Genomic DNA, 7,767 nt, shown 5'->3' on the forward strand with positions numbered 1-7,767 from the left:
AGATCCGATCTCCACCAGAGTCTCTATGGGTCCCCTCTTCCAGGAAGCCTCCCTGAGCCTTCCAGCCTGCACAGTCCCCGCCCCTCTGCTCTCCCCACTTAGCACACAGGACACAGGGCCTTGGGTTCGAGTCTGCCTTTCCTAGGCACCCTTCCCAATGGAATGGCAAGATCCACAGCTTTCATGTCTCTTATCTCCCCACTGTGCCTGACACCCTTCTGAGTATGGGGTGGGGGTCAAGTGAAACCTGCTACATTGTGGCCTGGCGGGTAAAGCTGCCACCAGCAATGCCAGCACCCCGTATGGATGCCGGTTTGAGTCCCGGCTGCTCCACTTCCCATCCACATCCTGCTGATGGCCTGGGGAAAGCAGCTGAAGATGGCTCAAGTGTTTGGGTCCCTGCCTCCCACATGGGAAACCTGGAACAAGCTCCTGGCTTCTGGGTTTGGCCTGGTCAGCCCTGGCCATTGTGGCCATCTGGGGAATAAACCACTGGATGGAGATCAATCTCTCTCTCTCTCTGCAACTCTTTCAAATAAATAAACAAAAATTTTTTTTTTGACAGGCAGAGTGGACAGTGAGAGAGACAGAGAGAAAGGTCTTCCTTTGCCGTTGGTTCACCCTCCAATGGCCGTCCCGGCCGGCGCACGGCGCTGATCCGAAGGCAGGAGCCAGGTGCTTCTCCTGGTCTCGCATGGGGTGCAGGGCCCAAGGACTTGGGCCATCCTCCACTGCACTATCTGGCCACATCAGAGAGCTGGCCTGGAAGAGGGGCAACCGGGACAGAATCCAGTGCCCTGACCGGGACTAGAACCCGGTGTGCCGGTGCCGCAAGGAGGAGGATTAGCCTAGTGAGCCGCGGTGCCAGCCTAAATAAACAAATCTTTAAAAAAAAAAAAGAAACCTGTTGAGTTGCAAGCACAGTGAAAATGTTCTCAGTGTGGTATTGAGCGCTAGGTCTCAGGATCTCAGGGACACTCCTCCTCCCCATCTGGCCTGGCCCTGCCTTCCAGGGGCCAGGAGAAAAGTCAGAGGCCCCAGGCCAGGGGGGCCCTCGGCAGGCACTGAGTGGGTAAGAGCAAACCACACGGCAGCCCCTCAGAGACTCGGGAGCAGCACCCTCTGAGCCAGGCCACAAATGAAGCCGGATCAGGAGCCGGTGAGCCGAGAACGGTGCCCAGGGCGGACACAGGCAGGTGCAGCGTGGAAAGAGAGGGCAGCAGGAGGAAGCGTCCGCTGTGGGCTCTGGGAGCAGGACGAATCAGTAGGGCCAGGGGCTAGCCTGTTCCAGGAAGGACCAGGGTAAGGCTGAGGAGGCGGGGCAAAGAAGGAAGAGGTTAGGAAGGCAGGGAAGGGGCGGGCTGCAGACAGGAAAGGTATGAGGAGGAGAGGGAGGGGCTGGCAGGTCTCCCTCAATGGTGGCCGTGGCCGGGAAGGAGCATGAAGCGACACCTAGCCCGCCGGGGTTAAGGTGAGGTGAGGAGATGGCGATGTCACCCCCTCCCCCCCAGCCACCACAACGAAGAAATTATGTAGAGTAATTAATCAAAAGCTAATGAGAAATGTGTTTTCTCTCCCAGCCTAGCCCCACATCACATTCTTATTAGCTGAGGTTATTACAATAGTAATCATGCGTGCTCCAGGCGCAAATTGGGTTTTTTGCTCCACTGCCACCAATTTAGAAAACCATTAATGGCAAGATAAAGGCCCCCATGGCTCACACCAGGCCGAGCTGGGTGAACCTGCTGCTGACTCCTGCTCCGGGCGCCCACTGTCCAGGGGGCTTTGCAGAGCACCCCAGGAACCCTGGGAGGTGGACAGGGAGCCAAGAGCTGGGGGCTGGGCCGGGACCCCAGGTTTCACCCACAGGAGGGCACTCTGTAGAACTCATGGGAAGAGGAAATGAGAAGGTAAGTATCGGGGCAGGTGGTTGCCGCAGCAAAGACGCCATTGGGACGTCCGTGTCCAGTATTGCCTGGGTTCAGACCTGGCTCTGTTCCCAGTTCCAGCTTCCCACTAAGGCACGCCTTGGCAGACAGCAGTGAGAGCTCAGACACTTAAGTTCCCACCACCCGCCTGAGAGACTGGGACGGAGCTCCTGGCCCCCGGCTTCAGCCTGACCCAGCCCTGTCTGTTCCGGGCATTTGGGCAGTGAACCAGCAGATGGGACATCTCACTCTCTAGCCTTGCCTTTGTTTCTGTCTCTCTGCTTTTCAAATACATAAATAAATATTTTAACTTTAAAATACATAAAGAATTTTAACTTAAAAAGATGTTTATCGTGGCTCAAAACAATTGGACTCGGTGCATGGTTTTCCGTAATACACATTTTCTACAAGTTTTTTGCAGACCCTCCTGCGTGTGTGTGTGTGTGTGTGTGTGTGTGTGTCTGTGCGTGTGTAGTCTTTCCTTGATAATTACTGGAGACTCAGTTGCAAGGGATGAATTTCAATGGATACTGCAAAGGAGGAGATGCACTGGCTCCCGTTCCTGGGAGGAAGAGGGGTAAAATCAGAGCGATGTGAGGGCATCAGGCCTCTCTCGCTCTGTGCATCTCTTTTGGTGTTGTCCTGTGTTAGTCTCTTACTACATGTGAGCCTCTTCCCTGGGTTGGGAGTCTGGGAAGAATGACTCCTGGGTCAGGGCCAAGGCTGCTCCAGGCTTACATAATCGTCATTCTGCCTCAGCAGCCACATACAAAGTGCAGGGCAGGAGTCCGACTGTGCCACCTTGGGTCCTGCACGCGTGCTAAGGCCCACCTGTGGCTGGGGACACCAGGCCAGCCAGGTCTTAGTCATGGGGACAGTTCTGTGCTTTTGCCCCTACAGAATGGGGGCAGTGTCCTACAGCAATAGAACTACAGCAGCCAAAGGTAGAGAAAGGGGTGCTGGGCACACAAAGATGGAGACGGCCACTGTACATGGAAAAATAAAAATAAAATATCAGGGTTCCAACCCTGCCCTTTGCAAACCACTTCTTCTGAAAGCCCTGGGCACTACCGGGTCAAACACTGAGCACCAGAACATGTCAAAGACCATTTTCCCCAAGTAAATCTCCCAGGATTTACAAAGCACAAAGTTACACCACACTCACGGCAGCAGTGGCAAGCGCTTAGCAACCTCACTGGTTGGGCTGCCTGTCAGAGGGCCTGCCTGTGGCATCAGAACCTATAGCCCATCGGTCCCTTCAGCCCGTTCCAGGTGATTCTGTGCTGAGGATCAAAGTGCAGATCTAGAAGGCGTTCATAGCCATGGCTCTATAAGGCTAAGGTCAGCCAACAGCAATGTCTCTACAGAGAGCACTCCCCAGGCGCCCAAAGACCTCACAGAAGTCCAATCAAGACAGCTCAAGAGATTTCTGGAATACTGCACCCTTATATTATACAGCTTCTTCTAAGCACGCCTACACAAGTCTGATTCATGGGATCAGAAGTACACTCAGGATGTCCTCCTAAGAAAAGGCTAAGACTTCTGGCTTGGTTGTTCCTATTGTTTAATATCCTTCAGTTGTTTGAATTTGTCTACGGCCCCGACATGGTAAAACTGCCCACCACTTCCCAACTGGGGCCAGACTAACCCAATCTGAAGTCTATCTCTACTTCCCACTGGCTCAATTTCCTTGTCTGTAAAATGGGAATATACCTCCATACACCTTCGGAAGTGGTCTGTGCGCAGCCAGGAGGCCCAGAGGTGGCCTTGTGAGGTGTCAGGCCCTGTGTGAGTCACTATGGGTGAAGATAGGACTTAGGGGAATCTAAGAATGCCAAGGAGGGGGCCAGTGCCATGGCATAGTGGGTTAAAGCCATGGCCTGCAGTACCGACATCCTATATGGGCACCAGTTCTAGTCCCAGATGCTCCACTTCCAGTCCAGCTCTTCGCTAATGTGCCTGGGAAAGCAGCAGATGACCCAAGCCTTTGGGCCCCTGCACCCATATGGGAGACCCGGATGAAGCTCCTGGCTGTTGGAGCCATTTGGGGAGTGAACCAGCAGATGGCAGATCTCTCTCTTTCTCTCTCTCTCTTTCTCTCTCTCTCTCTCTGTAACTGCCTTTCAAATAAATAAATTGTTAAAAACTTAAAAAAAAAAAAAAAGACTGATGAACAAAGAGTACGTGTCATGCAAGAGCCATGAACCAAGAGGAAGACGGAGCTGCTGGCCTCCTGGGGGTGGGGCAGATTTGGGGGAGGAGCGGTCTGCTGCAGCTGGGCGGACAGAGGAAACGTGCTGAAGAGGCCACGGCCAAGCTGAGGTCTGGAGATGAGAACCCTGAGGGTGGGAACGTGGAGCAGGCCACAGCTGAAAGGGGCCTCCCTCCGGGCCACCTGCTTCCTCCTGTGGTCTCTCCAGTCACAGGGGATGCTAGCTGGGCACCGCCAAGGGGTGGCCTTAGAGGGGGTGGGGTGTTCCTCACAACTCGTCCCTGGAGAATCAGGCCTGTGACACCCTCTGCAGGACCACCCACCTCCTCCCCATCCCACCACCTGCCTCTATCCGCTCTCCTGCTCGGCCATGGTTCAGTGCTGCTGATTAGCAGCAATCAGCTCAGCTCCCCCAACCCCACCCCTCTGCCAGGGCTGGGACAGCTGATCACCAAGGCTTCCTCTCCCTCCTGCAGGGAAGGCTCAGCAGGCAGCTGGAGGCAGGGGGCAGAGGGGAGGGCACAGCTGCTCCTGGAGTGGGCTGAGGTGGATACAGAGGGGTGTGGGATTAAACACAGAGTCCAAAGGCCCCTCTAGCTCCTGCTCGGGCTGAGTCTCCATGATAACAAGAATTCCTAGCAAGACAGAGCCTGTAGAAGCCCTTTTCCCATAGCGTCTCACCGGTTTAATCCCAAATCAGCCATGGGAGACAGGTGTCGTCATCATCATTCTTGTTGTCATCGTCTAATGTTTTTCTGCCTTGGTCAGCTCTAAGATCCAGAGGAGGGGACCACGTCAGGCTTGTGCTGCTGTGGTGCCCAGCACCCAGCAGAGATGGTATTCAATAAATAGTTGCTGAATGAGTGGCTGGATGAGTGGATAGGTGGATGGATGGATGGATGGATGGGTGGATGGATAGATGGATGGATGATGGATGGAAGGATGGTTGGATGAGCAGGTAGATAGATGCAGAGGCAGGCAGAGGAACAGATGGGTGATAAATTATTTCACTTTGTAGATAAGGAAACTGAGCAGTACAATGGGAAAGTACCCTACACCAGAACAACCGAGCAGCAGCAGGTCAGCCCAAGTCCTGGCTCACCAGCCTCCTCATCTCACATGCTCCCCAGCGTCCAAATCTGCCCTTCTCTTTGGTTTCTTGAACAAGCTCGGCCGAGAAGGGCCTGACCTTCTGAGGCTCTGGTTCAATCCTTCCTCTGGAAGTGGGTCAGAAGCCACGGCCCTGCCAACTCTGCCCTCACAGAAAGGGCGGGATCCCCGGAGCCCAGGACCTTGATCTGAGACACCGAGGCCCGCTCTCACTGTCCTGGATAAACCTGGCTGGTGTGGGGAAAGAGCGTGCGCCCCCACGGAAGAGCTGGTGACCACGGTGCAGGCTGACCAGCACAGGACTTGGAGTCACACGGACGTCACACACTCCGCTCTGTGACTCAGCCAAGCACCCGCCTCGCCCCATTTCTTGGTTGGTTCCCTGGGCGCTGTGATGTTCTCCCTCCCTCTCTCCATCTCAGTGAACCTGGCTCCGACCTCTCCAACCTCACTCTCCCTATAGATAACATATGAGGGTACGGTGTCACCCACATTCCGTGGAAGGTTGAATTCTGTGGGATAATTGTGTGGCCCAGCCCCAGCCCCATGCCCAGCCCTGTTCCTGGCTCCAACTGACTCCCTACCCTCCTCACTCCTCGGAACACAGACCCTGGGAGTCATCCGTGGCAGCCTCACTTCCACTCTGACCACGCCCACCGCCATCAGGCTGGGAATTCTTCCCTCGCCCTGCCTTCTGCCCCTCTGCTGCCCCCCACAATGAGTCAAGGCCCTCTCTCCAGCAGATCCTGTGTCCCTGCAGTCCCGGGGTCCATCCTCAGGCTTCTCCCAGGAGGCACGCTCACACTTCCCACACTGGCCCTAGGCAGCCACCTGGCTCCCGCTCTACCTTGTAGTCCCTCGTTTGCTCTGATCTTTCCAGGACCACCAGAGAGCTTTGCCCAGACCTGGCGGGAGTCCTTTGCCTCAGTGCACTTTGGGGCTTTCAGAGCAGGCACATTCGATGGGAACAGAGCCCACACCCCTGTCCCTGAGATGCACCTGGGAGTCACTGGGCGGAGACCCCTTCCCACCTCTGCCATGCCCATGGCGGCAGCTGCGCTTCATTCTGCTGTGATTCGGGAGGAGATCTGCCCCTTCAAAGCCCACTCGAAGGCCGGCGCCGCGGCTCACTAGGCTAATCCTCCGCCTTGCGGCACCGGCATACCGAGTTCTAGTCCCGGTCGGGGCGCCGGATTCTGTCCCGGTTGCCCCTCTTCCAGGCCAGCTCTCTGCTGTGGCCAGGGAGTGCAGTGGAGGATGGCCCAAGTACTTGGGCCCTGCACCCCATGGGAGACCAGGAGAAGCACCTGGCTCCTGCCATCGGATCAGCGCGGTGCGCCGGCTGCAGCGCGGCAGCCGTGGCGGCCATTGGAGGGTGAACCAACGGCAAAGGAAGACCTTTCTCTCTGTCTCTCTCTCTCACTGTCCACTCTGCCTGTCAAAATAAAATAAAATAAAATAAAAAAATCCCACTCGAGGTGGGTGTTTAAGACACCTGCATCTCACATGGGAGTACCTGGCTCTGGTTCCTGACTTCAGCTTCCTGAGAATACACATCGGGAAGCAGGCAACAACAAGTGATGGCTCAAGTAATTCAGTCCCTGATATCCACATGGGAGACCCAGCATGAGCTCCCAGCCCCCAGCTTCAGCCCCCGACCCCCAGCCACTGAGGGCAGCTGGGGAGATTCCGCAAGTGGGGGCTTGCTCACACTCTCTCTGGCTCTCAAGTAGACTTTTAACATTTTTTTTAAGATTTACTTTATTTATTTGAAAGGCAGAGTTATGGAGTGAGGGGGAGAAATAGAGATCTTCCATCTCCTGGTTCACCCCCAAACGGCTGCAACAGGAGCCAGGAGCTTCATCCAGGTCTCTCACACGGATGCAGGGGCCCAAGGACTTGGGCCGTCTGCTGCTGTTTTCCCAGGTGCATTAGCAGGGAGCTGGATTGTAAGTAGAGCAGCCAGGAATTGAACCAGCACTCATGTGGGACGTGGGCGTCACAGGCAGTGGCTTAATCTGTTATACCACAACACCGGCCCCTAAAAAAAGGTTTTAAGTCCACTTAACATGATTCCTCCTGAATGTCAGGGCACAAGGTAAACCCCTTAACACCACAGACTTCAGGTCCCTTTTCCTGACCCTGGCCTCAGTGCCACGTTCAGCCATATGTCTCAAGCAGGGGCTTGGTGTGCAAGCCAGCACTGGCCACTGTCCTCCCTGCCATGTCTCCTCGAGGGCAGCCTCTGGCCCATGGCCAGCAAGGCCCTGGCAGGTGCCTCTGATGAGAACTGGAGGCTGCATCGATGCTGTGACCACTTAGAGGTCATCGCACAGCAGGTGCACCTGGGATCCAATGAGACCGACCGTCCCAGCCCATCATTCCAAAGCCAAGCAATCCCAGAGGAACAAAGACAGACAAGACCGCGTCCACTGGGACGATATTACCATCATTCCCATCCGACAGGACAGGCAACTGAAGCCAGAGGCGAACGCCCACCCCAGGTAAAACAGTGGG

The sequence above is a fragment of the Oryctolagus cuniculus genome, chromosome 1 (assembly GCF_964237555.1).
Source record: "Oryctolagus cuniculus chromosome 1, mOryCun1.1, whole genome shotgun sequence".
NCBI classification, from domain to species: domain Eukaryota; kingdom Metazoa; phylum Chordata; class Mammalia; order Lagomorpha; family Leporidae; genus Oryctolagus; species Oryctolagus cuniculus.